Source organism: Oncorhynchus tshawytscha, linkage group LG31, assembly GCF_018296145.1.
Source record: "Oncorhynchus tshawytscha isolate Ot180627B linkage group LG31, Otsh_v2.0, whole genome shotgun sequence".
Lineage (NCBI taxonomy): Eukaryota > Metazoa > Chordata > Actinopteri > Salmoniformes > Salmonidae > Oncorhynchus > Oncorhynchus tshawytscha.
Genome location: NC_056459.1, coordinates 4,743,813 through 4,759,516, shown reverse-complemented (window position 1 = coordinate 4,759,516; position 15,704 = coordinate 4,743,813). Strand labels below are relative to the sequence as shown.

Below are 15,704 nucleotides of genomic sequence, written 5' to 3'. Positions count from 1 at the left end.
CTGTGGGGGCTCTATGGGCTGGCTGGCTAGCTTCTCCCACTTTCTGATGCTGTTGAATTGTCTGATTTCTAATTGCAATTGTTCTTTTCAAGAATGAATCGGTGCCCACATTTCTTTTTAAAACGGGTTGGATGTTAAAGATGTAAAATTGTGATTTGAATAGAAATATTTAACCTAGCAGAAGAGCGTATTCCGACCACATTTACTGGACTTATAGTGTTTGCCACCTTGACTTAGTTAAGACACTGCTGATGGTGAAAAATTAAATGTCCTTGCTTGTTGTTAACCTTTTTGACAAGCAACCATAAAGGGAAAAATGAAATCAATTTAGTACTAAAGTGTACAAGGTTGATGGAAAACTAGAATAACTGTTAATGTTTTTATTTGATCTGTTTTTGTTTTTATACAATGGGCTGTATTCATTCTCCCCGAATTGTCTTCGCTCCATAGAATGGAAATTTAGCGGTTGGTTGTTCAAGAAGATTGTCCCCTCCTGTATTGAATATCTTTGCCAAAAACAATGCATCGTTTTTTTCCTTCTCCCTGATAGTAAGCCTTTATTAGAGGCAAACCTCATTTAACATACCATTGGATGCATTACTCTTCAACTTGAATTGCACCGCTTAAAGAACTTGATACGAAGTTATCTGTCAAGTGTATTGGAGTACTCTGTGGCGATGGATATAGCGGGATATTCATCAGTTAAATGTTAGACGAACAGTATAATCATTAGCAGTAATAACTCAATTCTCCGTAGCCTAACTCCACTTCTTACAATATTGTCTTTGCTACAGGTTCATTAGTAAAGACCGGTCTCTGCACTCACTTCATTCTTAAGCAAGTGTCTTCTCTCTCTAATGAAGTCTTTCCCCCCAAGGCCTTCAGTGAAAAGAATACATTTGCACTGTCGTCTAAAGTGCAGAGTTTCCTTGCTCCAGAATCCCTAATGAATTAACTCTCCCTGATCTGTGGCCTCGGATAGGAATGTCATTCGCCTGGTGATCTTTAATCAATAGTGTTTCATGGGCATCTTTTATTGAATGTATTCTTACCTCTGGAATCTTCAGTGTATAGAGTCTTTGCTTTGTGATTTTTCTTTTAAAATGTTGTATTACTCAAACCACCTTCCGGACTGGATTGGCACAGAATTAGAAATTAGAATACTAATAATAGTGATTCATTAGGATCTCTATAGTTTGACACCCCTGATTTTTAGAGTCTTGACTCTGGAGTCTTTAGTGAATATAGTCTTTACTTCAAAGGAGTCTTCGGTAGGTAGTGTCTTTCCTTGGAGTCTTTAGTGAATATAGTCTTTTACTCTGGAGAAGGAGGCTGAACTGAGTAGTCTTATTTTCTGAGCTCCCTGCACGGCAGACTTCAGTCCTCTGTGGAGTCAATAGCCCCGGAAAACTCCTCCGTCTCCCACCTCTTTCGCTCTCCCCTAAAAGAGACCCTATCTGCACCGGAAAGTCGTCGAGAGATGATTGAGGTGAAGAAAAAGTCAAATGCATTTTTAGATGTAATTCTTACCTACAAGACCGAAGCTGAGCACTATAATATCACTATTTAATGAAGTCCTCAGTTCTGTTGCTCCCTATTTTTAAATGTGTAACAGCATGAATGCCTTAGGTACCAATCGGGGCTCATATTCGAAAGGTTAGGAGTCATTATGTAGCAAAGTAATGTGGCCACACTGTTCGTGAAATTGCCTCTGAGCCCTCGCTCATTAGTCGCTAACGTCTGAAAGCTCGGCTACCCACAGTGAGAGACAATGTATCTACACAGCTAATAAATGTTCTGAAATACAGGGAATAATTATTTCTGTCTTTGAAGGCAGACTCCATTTACTCCATTTGTTTTGCACCGCATTGAATGCGGCCACGGTAATCAGCCGCCCCTCAGTTGGTATTGAGTGAGAAATGTCACCCAGGTGTTTTTAAACAAGCCTGGAACAAAACACTGGTATTTTGAAAGTAATAGTTCTACCTTTTTTGATAACCTCCGGTGACAAGTCCCCTCAATATGGAGTGAAGGCTCCCTGCTTAGGTTACAATTTAGAGTACTGTTCTCGAGTGTGCGGCGGCCATTTTCTTTCTCCTTTTTGTTTCCCTGCCTACTTGCACAGAGGGAGTTGAAGAATGTCAAGGTTAGCCGCTGCAGCACGTCATCTGGTTTTATCCAGGGAGAAGGAAATACAAGAATACAACAAAACCTTCTTCTAACCTGCCTCCCTGTCTCCCAAGGATGTCAGACCTGTAGGGCAGTGAAGCATGAACAACACGTGCAGATCTGTTAATGAAGCTGAAGGAGAGAGGGCACCCCTGTAGAATTCAAAAGATGGAATACCCAGAGCAGAGGGGGCATGCAGGTAGAATAGCCAGAGGCACTGATTGTACTGTTGTCATACGTGAGGCTCTCTGCAGCATCACCTTTGACCTGTGAACCTGGTAGAAGCACAGATTCTGATATCTTTAGCTGATGATAGACTCAGGCAAAGGCTTTATTAGTTTTGTCATGTCCTACAATGGACCTTTGCAGACAGCATGGACATTGACTTTATCCAAAACAAGTTTATCGTCAGCTTAATAGACTGTTTATTATAGATTTAACCTTTCAAACTGTTACTCTGCAAGTCTCTGCACTGAACTTTGCAACTACAATGACCCGGCAGGTCGATTTATTTTTTTTTTTTTTCCAAAAAGCTCAGTCGTTTAAAAAAAAAAGATCCTCTAATATCCGCGGTTTTTCACCGTGTGGAGCCGCACTCATCAATATATATGGAGCAACAATGAGCAATAAAAAGGCCCTGCCCTACCTAGCTGGTTCCACTCAGTCTGCAGACAGCCATTCCCAACCACCACCGGCCACTCAGGAGTTCAGGTGTCTGCCTGCCTAGGCAGTCATTCACATGAAGTCAGCTTCCCAGAATTCACCCATGATCTAGCCAACCTGGATCAATAGCAAGCAGGACGCTTTACTGTTAACAACGCCAGCCATTACATATCTCTGGGCCCTGGCTGCTGACACCAACCCTATATGGAGGTTTTTTTAAAATATATTTTTTTAACCTTTAACAGATATAATAGTCAGTTGAAAAAAAGTTGGGTACAAGACCGTGTACATATCTGACTGTGTTAGGCAAAATCACGACATATCCCATTGAGCCAAGCGGGGAGAGGAAGTTGTCACAGTTCCGAGACCAGTCAAAAACATCCTGCTAACCCTACGCCAATGACGCTGGTGGATCTCAAAACTGAACTTGGATCCAAGTCGCAATGATATCCTTCACCTCAGTCTTATGACCGATACTGTATCTCGAACCAGTCATGACTATTCAACAAAACAAGCTTTCTTTACGGCAAATTTCTTAGTTGCATGATTGTTTAACTAGCAAAGGTGTTTTGAAGTTGAGGGTGCAGTATTTATGAAGTTTGGCAATGAGGATGAAAATGAGCATTTGTTCAGCTAGCTGGGGAAAATTAGCTTGGGCTAATTCGGGTAGCAAAAAGTTTGATTAAACAATTGACTGAGAAATTGACTGAAACAAATAAATTAGATTACTTATATTTAAGGAGAGCAAATCGATATACAATTTTGAAATGAACTAACTCAATAGTAAAAGAAAGATTCATGGTGATGTCGCTTCCGGATAGAGTAGATTCCTCCTCCTCACCACTCTATCCAGTATAGAGGTTTTGGTGGGTTTATGTGTTGCTATGGTGACAAAGTCGTGGATTGTGTGTCATAGATCATTAATGTAGTTTGGAGCGTAGCCATTCTTTTCTTGTACTGGTCTTGCTTATTTGGAGGTCTTTTTTAAATTTGATGTCTTGTTGTAATTTAGTGTCTAGTTCTTTCGCTCTTCTATCTTGGCACCTTTTTTTAGTAGCTGGTCAATCTTTATCTCAAGGTGTTTGTCTCCATTTTGGTCTTTTCAGTTAACCTCTATCGATCTTAACTCATAGGCGTGGAATAGATGGGATATGTTAGCACATGTTGCCATAGGTTCACATGAATGGCTGTAAACATTTGAAGACACAGGGAGAGCGAGAGAGCAAGGGCATTTTGAGGAAACATAGGTGTCTCAAGGGGGTGTATAAAAGGAAATGATGTATAGAATGCTGGATAGTTTGTTCTCAGGATTTATGATTCCGCAATTAGCGGTAGCCGCGGCGCTACACCTGATGATCCATTATCATTGTAACATCTCATGTCGAGGGCAAATTTGATTGATGTCAGTAATTATCTTTTTAGCCAGTAGTTCTCAAAGTAGCGCTCGAGACAAAACGTGTCCCCGAAAATGTCTCTCTCGCGTGTCACTGAGCCTTTGGGCCCGCCCTGCAACCTCATTGGATGGCAATCGAATTGCTAGGGGGCTGGCCCACATGGGCCAAGCTTGCAGTACTCAAAATGGCACCACACAGGCTGAACACTTTAAAGAGACTTTGAGGACCACCACAGGAATGTAAAGACCCAGAGTTCCCTCTGCTGCAGAGGAAGATAAGTTCCTTAGCGTTACCATCCTCAAATTGCTTCCCAAATAAATGCTTCACAGAGTTCAAGTAAGGCACATCTCAACATCAACTGTTCCGATAAGACTGCATGAATCAGGCCTTCATGGTCGAATTGCTGCAAGGAAACCACAACCTAAAGGACACCAATAAGAAAACTTGCTTGGGCCAAGAAACACGAACAATGGCCATTAGACCGGTGGAAATCTGTCCTGGAGAACAAATTTGAGATTTTTGGTTCCAGCCGCTGTGTTTTTGTGAGACGCAGAATATGTGAACGGGTGATCTCTGCATGTGTGGTTCCCACTGTGAAGCATGGAGGAGGTTGTGTGGGGGTGCTTTGGTAACACTCAGTGATTTTTATTTAGAATTCAAGGCACACTGAACCAGCATGGCTACCACAGCATTCTGCAGCAAACGCCACCCCATCTGGGTTGCGCTTAGTGGGACTAGCATTTGTTTTTCAACAGGACAATGACCCAACACACCTCCAGGCTGTGTAAGGGCTATTTGACCTAGAAGGAGAGTGATAGAGTGCTGCATCAGATGACCTGGCCTCCACAATCACCCCACCTCAACCCAATTGAGATGGTTTGGGATGAATTGGACCGCAGGGTGAAGGATAAGCAGCCAACAAGTGCTCAGCATATGTGGGAACTCCTTCAAGACTGTTGGGAAAGCATTCCAGGTGAAGCTGGTTGAGAGAATGTCAAGAGTGTGCAAAGCCTTCATCAATACAAAGGGTGACTACTTAGAATCTCAAATATATTCTGATTTGTTAAACACCTTTTTTTTTTTACTACAGTACATGATTCCATGTGTTATTTCATAGTTGATGTCTTCACAATTATTCTGCAATGTAGAAAATAGTACAAATAAAGACTGGGAGACTAGTCAGGATCGAGGAAATGATGACCGGCGCAAATTACAGACATCCTTGATGAAAAACTGCTCCAGAACGCTCAGGACCTCAGACTAGAACGAAGGTATACCATCCAACAGGCAGATGACCCTAAGCACACAGCCAATACATCGCAGGAGTGGCTTCGGGTCAAGTCTCTAAATGTCGCCAAGTGGCCCAGACAGAGCCTAGACTTGAATCCCATCCAACATCTCTGGAGAGACCTGAAAATGGCTGTGCAGCAACGCTCCCCATCCAACCTGGCATGGCTTCAGGGTCTGCAGAGATGAATGTGAGAAACCCCCCAAATACGCTTGTAGCATCATACTCAAGAAGACTCAAGGCTGAAATCTCTGTCAAAGGTGCTTCAACAAGGTACTGAGTAAGGATCTGAGTACTTAAGTATGTCATATTTATTTTTATTGGCAAAATATCTAAACCTGTTTTTGCTTTATTTTTTATTTTTTTATTTATCCGTTATTTTACCAGGTAAGTTGACTGAGAACACATTCTCATTTACAGCAACGACCTGGGGAATAGTTACAGGGGAGAGGAGGGGGATGAATGAGCCAATTGTAAAACTGGGGATTATTAGGTGACCGTGATGGTTTGAGGGTCAGATTGGGAATTTAGCCAGGACACCGGGGTTAACACCTATAACACATTATAGTGTATTATGTGTAGATTAATGGGGGGCGTGGGGGGAAATTTAATACATTTTAGAGTAAGGTTACGTAACAATGTGGAAAAATTCAAGGGGTCTGAATACATGTATTTTTTTTGTAGAACTTTCACATTTAAAAAAAAAACATTGTTCATATTTTTGCTCATGTTTAGCTCACATAATATAATTTAAAAGTAGGCATAAGGTGTCTAATAGACTAAACATGGCAAAAACAAATGTAGACATTAATAAATGCATTTCTATAGCTTGCAAAATATTTTTTACAATGGTTGGGGAGTGCCAAGATGGTGGCTTTAAAGCAGTGCCCCCCTGTCAGTCATCTAATGTATTTTTAAATCATTGGAGGGATGCAACACCGTTCTGCCGTGAGAAATTCCAGAATTAGGTGTTTTGTTTATGGTGTTCGGGAAAACGCTGTCTCAGGCACTGCTCCAGGATCTCCCATGAGTGTTCAATTGGGTTGAGATCTGGTGACTGAGATTGCCATGGCATATAGTTTAGATTAGTTTTAATACCCATCAAACCATTCAGTGACCTCTCGTGCCTTGTGGATGGGAGCAGTATCGTGGCTTAGTCATGACGGGCCCAGGTGAACCCAAAAAATTCCGGGCCCCTATCTCCACCCATATTTCCCTTTTTTTAATTAAAACAATTTTGTTGGTAAAGATGTGTTAATATTGTTAAGCATTATAACAACAGAGGAGAACCTAATCGAAGGGCACATTTGAAGCTGTTACCGGCAATATAGCCAATACAAAATCAAATCGTATACATTCAGCAACATGGACGACGGTCAGAAATGAACCCGTCAATCAGCACCACAGAAAGAACAAAGTGGTCAAACACCCTATTTTATCTGCAAATAATAGGGAATAGCCTATATTATAAAACATAAATATATAGATCAATCTCTTGACTGAAACGCAGCTAATGACCTATTGCATGCTCGCAGAAGTTATGCACGGCGGCAAAAATGTCATACCGGTATTTCAAATGATCTGCCTCCCGCAGAGGCCTATAGCAAAAACAACCCGCCAGAAAATCAATCAAGTGGAGCATTCAAACCGATGAATTAAATGGCAGCATGCCTTTTTAACAGTATATGATGCGTATGTGCTTATTATTATTCTTACAGCCTAGTTAAGCGTATAGGCTATGATGGCAATGAAATGGCTCAGCGGCCATGCACCAGAACATGGTTTCCTAAGACCGATTGAGCATAGTCGTAGATTGACGAGCAATGTAAATGAATCTCAATAAAGCATGATTTATATAGGCTGTCTGGGTAGCCTGCCTTGTAAAAATATACGCTTACGTATTCATTTTGATTGGCATTCGACGGGCCTTGCGCTCTGTTCAGTCGTTGACTATGGCATTCAAATCCATGGTCCTGGCCCTGGTGTTTTCAGTGGACAGAATGGCCAACCCACGCAGTCTCTCCTGTCCCATGCTGCTCCTCCAGGTATGATTTTAATTATTTTCAGTTTGGAAACGGAGCGCTCGGAACTGGTTACCTTTTTACTGGCAGAGTCGTAAAAAGGAGCATCGCTGTAACTACTTCCCCAAATGTAGCAGTGACTGAATCCACAATGAGCATCTTTGGCCAGGTCTCTCACTGTAGTGTGCTTTGCTATATCCTTCTTAAAACAGGCCCTGAAAGAGAGTAATTGGCCATCTATATTGCTGATATATCTTTGCTGTAATGTTCAGCCAGCCAGGGTAGTGGGATGGATGGATGGAGTCTGCCTCTGTTGCCCACTGACTTTTACATCTGTTTGACAGCTGATGGATAATGATGTCAAGGTTTGCATTAGACGTTGACTTTAAAACTACTCTCCCCATCAGACAGTCGCTCGTCCTCGCATAGCGCATCAAAATGACGCCTCGCCTTCCTTCTCCGATTGTCTTCAAATGCGTTCTGAGCTCCCCATTTGTCGGCAAGGGTCTTTGCAGTGACTTTGGCCTTTTCAAAATCCGGTGGGAATCCGGACAGGACCTAATATCATGTCCTTGAGTAGGCTGACTGCTCTTTTCAGGTCTGCGTCTTTGGCCTGAAGCATTTTGGAGACGACGTTCACATTTTCTAAAACCGTAGTTTGCAGAACGAGAAAAAAAAAAGTATTCTGAAAAAATCAAATATACCACTCAACATTGACCATCTCTTTATGCCTTGCCCGAAGAAGGTGTATAACAGTTCAGCAGTATCATAAAACTGTTTAATCTCTGAAACATTTGACGGTCGTCGCTGAGAGGCAGGTTAAGACTATGCGCTGTGCAAGGCACATAAACAGCAAGCGGCTCTCTTTCGGATATTCTGGCCTGCACACCCGAAATAGACCCAGCTCATGTCAGCAGCTCCATCATACCCCTGCCGAGGACATTTTGAAATATCCAGCCCCTTATCCTCTAAACTGCCCAGGATTTTTTGTTAAAGCTCAGGTGCTGATGTGTCAGCAGTCTCCAGAAGTCCCCATGATGGTCAGATCTGTGGCGACATTATCTGCATCCCTTATCACGCTCACATAGCGATAAACTTGGCTTAACTGGTCTACTTTGGATACATCTGGTGTGCTGTCCATAATAATCGGGGGAATGGGGCTTCCTGCATCTCTCCCTGATTGTCACACTCGCTCGGCTAAGATATAATACAGCTCATTTTGGATCTGAGGACTGAGATAGTTAACGGATCCTGCGGGGCGTTTTGAACGTTCTTTCAGAACTGGGTCGTAAAATGACAGCAGTTCAATTATACTGAGAAAATTCCCACTGTTGGCCTGCCTCAGCTTTTTACGGTGCCCTCTGAATGCCAAATTACCTGATGCAAGTGTGAGAGTTACATTAACTATGCGCTCCCAACACCTGTCGCCAGAAATTTGCTGCGTTACGCACGCCTCTCTCCATTTCTGCGTCAATAGTGCCATTGCGCTTCCATTGCTCATATACCAAACAGGCCCCCATCTGAATCTGGGATGTCTCATGACATGCTATTTTTGATGTTAGATGGCGCCAAAAATTTGCAAAAAACAGTCCGATTTCGACAGAAATATGGCTGAGACGCAAAGAAAGTTCAAGGAGAGGGGCTACAAGAATGATCAGATTAATATTGCCATTGAGAAAATTCAAAACAAAACGAGACATGACCTTTTTCAAGGTCAGTCTCGCAAAAAGACGCATTCTTGTGTTCTAACTACCCGCTATTCAAAGTGCTCTGAACAAATTAAGGGAATTGTTTACAAACATTGGCACATCCTAAAATCCGATGATAGTCTCGGTAATGTGTTTTCGGACCTTCCCTTGGTCGTATTCTCGCGGGGCAGAAATCTCAGAGACCAATTGGTAAACTCTGATTTACCACCCCAAGATATTCCTGAACAAAGTCTATTTGCGCCCCTACTGGATGGAAATTACAAATGTAATGGCTGTGCTCAATGCAATGGCACTTATAAATGTAGATCCTTCAAACACCCACAAACAGGGAAATCGATCCCAATAAAAGGTGTTATTACGTGCTCCACTAAGGCAGTTATTTATCTTATAACTTGTCCTTGTGGTAAAAATTATGTAGGTAAAACAAAGCGCAAATTAAAAGTACGTATCTCAGAGCATCGTAGCACCATTAGGTGTAAAAACTTTACTTATCCAGTTGCGGCCCACTTCTTGGAGGCAGGCCACTCGATCTCGTCTCTGCGTTATATTGGCATCGAACATGTCACCCTCCCCTAGGAGAGGGGGTGACCTTGATAATTTATTGTTAAAACGAGAGGCTGCCTGGATCTTTAATCTAAAGACCCTTGCGCCCTTCGGTCTCAACGTAGACTTTGATCTGAAGCCATTCTTGTGATTATTGTGACTTTGCCATTGTAATTGTGTGTAAACTTGTATAGTCAAATTAATCTATGATTGTATGCTATCCATTTGTTTGTATGCTGTTCTTTGTATGACATTTTAATATTTGATTATTAACCAATGATATTAGGCCACTCCTGGCCATGATTACAGACACCTGTGTCTTTTGACACTATATAAACGAGTCATCCCGCAGTGTTTGTGATTATACCCTGATGAAGACAGCTTGGCTGTCGAAACGTTGGTATTCAATTTTTGCATCTGAGCTCCAAGAGTGTGCGGCTCTCTTTTATTTTCAAGATGGCGCCAATCTCTCACCCCATTAACTCCGATCTCCGAACAGCCAGAAAGGCTCACAATGCATGCAATATAGCTTGGACGAATAACATAGCCATGTACGTGGTAATTTGATTCCAGCCTTGGTTGTAGTGGTGTAATACAAACACCGCCTTTCGTCATCTCTTGGAAATGGGCCAGTAGGCTTACGTGAGCCTAATACAATAACGTGCCGTTTGACTTTTGCATCCACATTTGTTGCATAACGCCCCCCTGTCAGTTGGATAGGTAAAAAGGCTGTCTGTCCCATTTTCCACCTGTTTCCTCTGCCGCCACGATTCTAGCCTCGCCCTGCTCCTCTTCCTCCCCGCCCGGCCCGGGGATAGCTTGTCCTGCCTGGCTTGTGCTCAGGGTCGTATCCTCCGATACCTGACAACCTGTATCACCCTCTGTCAAAGTTGCTTCTTCTGGCACGATGGAACAGCTTGGCCTTTTTCTCACTTGAGACGCTAAAAGCTGCTGCTGGCGACGATTAACCTACATCCTCTTCTGGTCCTGCTATTTTGCTTGTGCTAGCAATGGCTGCACTTGAACTGAATTTGAAAACAATCTAAAATAACTAATTTTGATACCTCCTTTGCTTTCAAATTTTGTGTTGATACTTTGCTGATTTTTAAATCAGCAATGTCTATTCTTGACTTTCTCAAAAAAAAATTTGGGGGGGGCCGTTGTCTTTTAGCTAGCTCAACTGTTGCTTAAAACAATGACTGAAACCAACACCGCTTCGGAGAGTATTTTCACAATGAATCCCAGAATGCATTTCATTATCTTAACATTGTATTGAAACTATTGAATAATATGATTTATTTATCAAATGAATTTGATTTATTGTCAGCAAATCGCAGTGGGCCTATTTATATTATGGGCCCTGGTGCGACCGCTTCGGTTGCTTCGGCTGAAGCTACGCCACTGAATGGGAGCATTGTAATCCTACCTCGGAGAGAGGGCGAGAGATCTAGTTACTGGGTAGTAGTCAGAAATGCATTGATCCCAGCTGTTTCAACATAGGGCACACTTGATTATGAAATACTGGTAGGCTAACTGGTTTTGCTGTTTTGATGAGATTAGATTTGGCCTCTTGGTTTACAGAATAAATAGTAGGCGAGAAATGACTTATCTTTATAACCGAGACTAAATTAATTCACAGGACTTGGAGGTTCAGAGATCTTCTAACATTTGTATGACTTTATAAATATTTACAGGCAAGGGTTGCCAAGAGGGTGAAATATAAATTTAAAAGTTTCATATTATAATTCTCTCGCTCCATTATTCCCCTCTGCGTCAATTTTGCGTGTGTGTGTGTGTGCATGCACGCCTAGGTTGGTTTGCTTGCTCGTTTGATACGACATCCCTGACTATACCCCTGTAATGCTACTTAATATTTCAGTTTGTGTGTCAGGTATCATTGTCTATGTGCATCATCAATTATCCGGATCTGCATGTGCACGCACCACTGTGCACGCCGTCGGAGCCACCGCAGGCTTAACTTGCCCTCTATTAAAGATTTACGCTCTCCGTGGGGAATTATTAAACCCCAGAGCCCCCACTTCGTGACGCTCGGTTTGTAGCATTGTGCCAAGATTAAAGGAGGTTCATTGAAAGGTCTTTTAACCATTCTGGATGATTGATCTCGTTCCAGCCGTAAGAATGCCAGTCCTCTGTCTCTCGGCCCTAGTTCTCTCTTTCTCGAACCCTTGTCGTGGAAATTCAGTACAGAGAGAGACTTGGTCTTGGTCATTTCTTCAAACAATCTTTATTTAATATTGATTAATTATTGCAATAATGAGCATCGGCCCACCAGTCTTGACTGACTGTTAGGCTGAGAGTCTAGCCTTGACAGACGATGCACAGTTTTTATATAGCTGATACCAAGATTGCTTAGTCAGTCACTTCTAACCTTCCAATAAGCCACCTTGGTTATCTACACAGGATGGTCTTTTACTTAGTTTCCCAGATGCCAGGAAGATAAGACAATGCGGCATTGTTCTTAACTCTTCCAGGCTCTCTCTCTCTCTCTCTCTCTCTCGAGTCGCACACACCACATCTTGTCTATAGAATGCTAGCTTTTAGGTTATCACCACCAACACAAGTCAAGTGTTGGCTTCAAGCTATCTGTAGTCGAACCCATGTTCTCAATACCCAGGCTAGGTGCTGGAGTGGAGACCATGAAACACAGCATTAGCAGGACAGAAATATCTTGGTGTTCGTTAAGAAAATAATTGTTACATAGCCAACAAATAAGGTGAATACATCATTTTTTCCCCTGACACCCTTTTTTGGCCCCGCTCGTCTAGCAGTCATGTTTGAGGGACACTCCTGTAATTACACCCTTTGATTATCCTCCATACTGAACTCCTCATCCTGAGAGAGGGAGAGATTTGCTGATGATACAGACCTGGGCTGCCTCAGTGCCTCTGCCAGGCAGCACCACAGTGATGAAGAGGTGTGCCACGCTGAGATATTCAAATCAAAGTCAAATAACAATTTTATTGGCCACATACACATGGTTAGCAGATGCAAGTGTTGCGAAATGCTCATGCTTCTAGTTCCAACAGTGCAGTAATATCTAACAATTCTCAACTAACTAATATACACAAATATAAAGGGGTGAATGAGAATATGTACAAATAAATATATGGATGAGCGATGGCCGAGCGGCATAGGCAAGGTGCACTTGAACTGACGGTATAAAATACAGTATACAGTGCCTTGCGAAAGTATTCGGCCCCCTTGAACTTTGCGACCTTTTGCCAAATTTCAGGCTTCAAACATAAAGATATAAAACTGTATTTTTTTGTGAAGAATCAACAAGTGGGACACAATCATGAAGTGGAACGACATTTATTGGATATTTCAAACTTTTTTAACAAATAAAAAACTGAAAAATTGGGCATGCAAAATTATTCAGCCCCTTTACTTTCAGTGCAGCAAACTCTCTCCAGAAGTTCAGTGAGGATCTCTGAATGATCCAATGTTGACCTAAATGACTAATGATGATAAATACAATCCACCTGTGTGTAATCAAGTCTCCGTATAAATGCACCTGCACTGTGATAGTCTCAGAGGTCCGTTAAAAGCGCAGAGAGCATCATGAAGAACAAGGAACACACCAGGCAGGTCCGAGATACTGTTGTGAAGAAGTTTAAAGCCGGATTTGGATACAAAAATTTCCCAAGCTTTAAACATCCCAAGGAGCACTGTGCAAGCGATAATATTGAAATGGAAGGAGTATCAGACCACTGCAAATCTACCAAGACCTGGCCGTCCCTCTAAACTTTCAGCTCATACAAGGAGAAGACTGATCAGAGATGCAGCCAAGAGGCCCATGATCACTCTGGATGAACTGCAGAGATCTACAGCTGAGGTGGGAGACTCTGTCCATAGGACAACAATCAGTCGTATATTACACAAATCTGGCCTTTATGGAAGAGTGGCAAGAAGAAAGCCATTTCTTAAAGATATCCATAAAAAGTGTCGTTTAAAGTTTGCCACAAGCCACCTGGGAGACACACCAAACATGTGGAAGAAGGTGCTCTGGTCAGATGAAACCAAAATTGAACTTTTTGGCAACAATGCAAAACGTTATGTTTGGCGTAAAAGCAACACAGCTCATCACCCTGAGCACACCATCCCCACTGTCAAACATGGTGGTGGCAGCATCATGGTTTGGGCCTGCTTTTCTTCAGCAGGGACAGGGAAGATGGTTAAAATTGATGGGAAGATGGATGGAGCCAAATACAGGACCATTCTGGAAGAAAACCTGATGGAGTCTGCAAAAGACCTGAGACTGGGAAGGAGAATTGTCTTCCAACAAGACAATGATCCAAAACATAAAGCAAAATCTACAATGGAATGGTTCAAAAATAAACATATCCAGGTGTTAGAATGGCCAAGTCAAAGTCCAGACCTGAATCCAATCGAGAATCTGTGGAAAGAACTGAAAACTGCTGTTCACAAATGCTCTCCATCCAACCTCACTGAGCTCGAGCTGTTTTGCAAGGAGGAATGGGAAAAAATGTCAGTCTCTCGATGTGCAAAACTGATAGAGACATACCCCAAGTGACTTACAGCTGTAATCGCAGCAAAAGGTGGCGCTACAAAGTATTAACTTAAGGGGGCTGAATAATTTTGCACGCCCAATTTTTCAGTTTTTGATTTGTTAAAGTTTGAAATATCCAATAAATGTCGTTCCACTTCATGATTGTGTCCCACTTGTTGTTGATTCTTCACAAAAAAATACAGTTTTATATCTTTATGTTTGAAGCCTGAAATGTGGCAAAAGGTCGCAAAGTTCAAGGGGGCCGAATACTTTCGCAAGGCACTGTACATGTGATAAGAGTAATGTAAGATATGAAGACATTATTAAAGTGGCGTTATTTATTGGCATTGTTTAAAGGGAATTTTGATAAATGCACAAAATCGCCAGTCAAAATGGACGTTCTACCACAGCCACCATATTATTTTTGGGAAGCCTATTTGACTCGAAGTTCGGACGTATAAAGTTTGTATGTGAACTCTTTCTAAGATGCATCCTTTTAGTTTTTCCGAACTTACTTCACTCATGTATAAGCGTAGAGGGAGGCTTGTGCTGCAGATGCTAGAGAAATAATGAAGAGAAATTATAGATAAAATGTATCAGTGCTCATCGGCCATTGGACATGAACATTACAAAACAAGTTGGGAATCGCAAATTCAACAATGAGTGGTTTGGAAGGAATCTGTGACAATGGCTAACAGTAAGCATTGCAAAGCATTCACTAGCCTGCTATTCAGTGGAGTGGTTGTGGTCCCAAGTCTGGGATTAAGTTTCTCTCTTTCAAGTTTAAAATGATTAACATTCAACATTGGCCTTGATGTCAATGAAGCATGATTTATGCCGTGCTCAAAACAACTAACTCGGAACTGTGAAACCTTGAGTTCAAGATGACTGGGAATTCTGGAAAAAACTAGCTACGACTGGGAAATACGTTTTTGAAACGTCATCCAACTCGGAATTGTAAGTCTGGAAACTGAAGATCAATGACGTCATGATTCCACCATGTTTTTTCCGAGTTCACAGTTGTCTTGAAAGCACCATAAATCCAGAGAACGCCAGACTTTGATGACAAAATTTGCGCACGAAGGACCGCTGTGCCACCTTCCTGTTCAAGTAAGCACAGCACAACAATGTGAGTCCAAAAATGTATTGTATGATGCTCCATAAATGATGTAGTATGCCAGGGAGTTATGTATACTGTAGCAAAGACGTAATACTAAATGTATGTTGTGTAGTTAGCTTAGTAGCCCATTTGACCTACTTACCTTAATTTCGCCTACTGTTCTGACTTGGTGGGGCACATGTACTGTTTTGCCGATAACCTTTTTGTGTGAGAAATGTAATAATTTAATATTGTAAGAGCTTTCATTGTATGCTTAAATGCACCCT

General features: G+C 42.0%; 1 protein-coding gene across 2 annotated transcripts in view; it reads left to right on the top strand.

Moving 5' to 3' along the window:
• LOC112229931 (sterile alpha motif domain-containing protein 12) overlaps positions 1-15,704 on the top strand; it is a 102,171-nt gene that overhangs the window by 49,092 nt on the left and 37,375 nt on the right. The gene's annotated exons all lie outside the window — the stretch shown is intronic.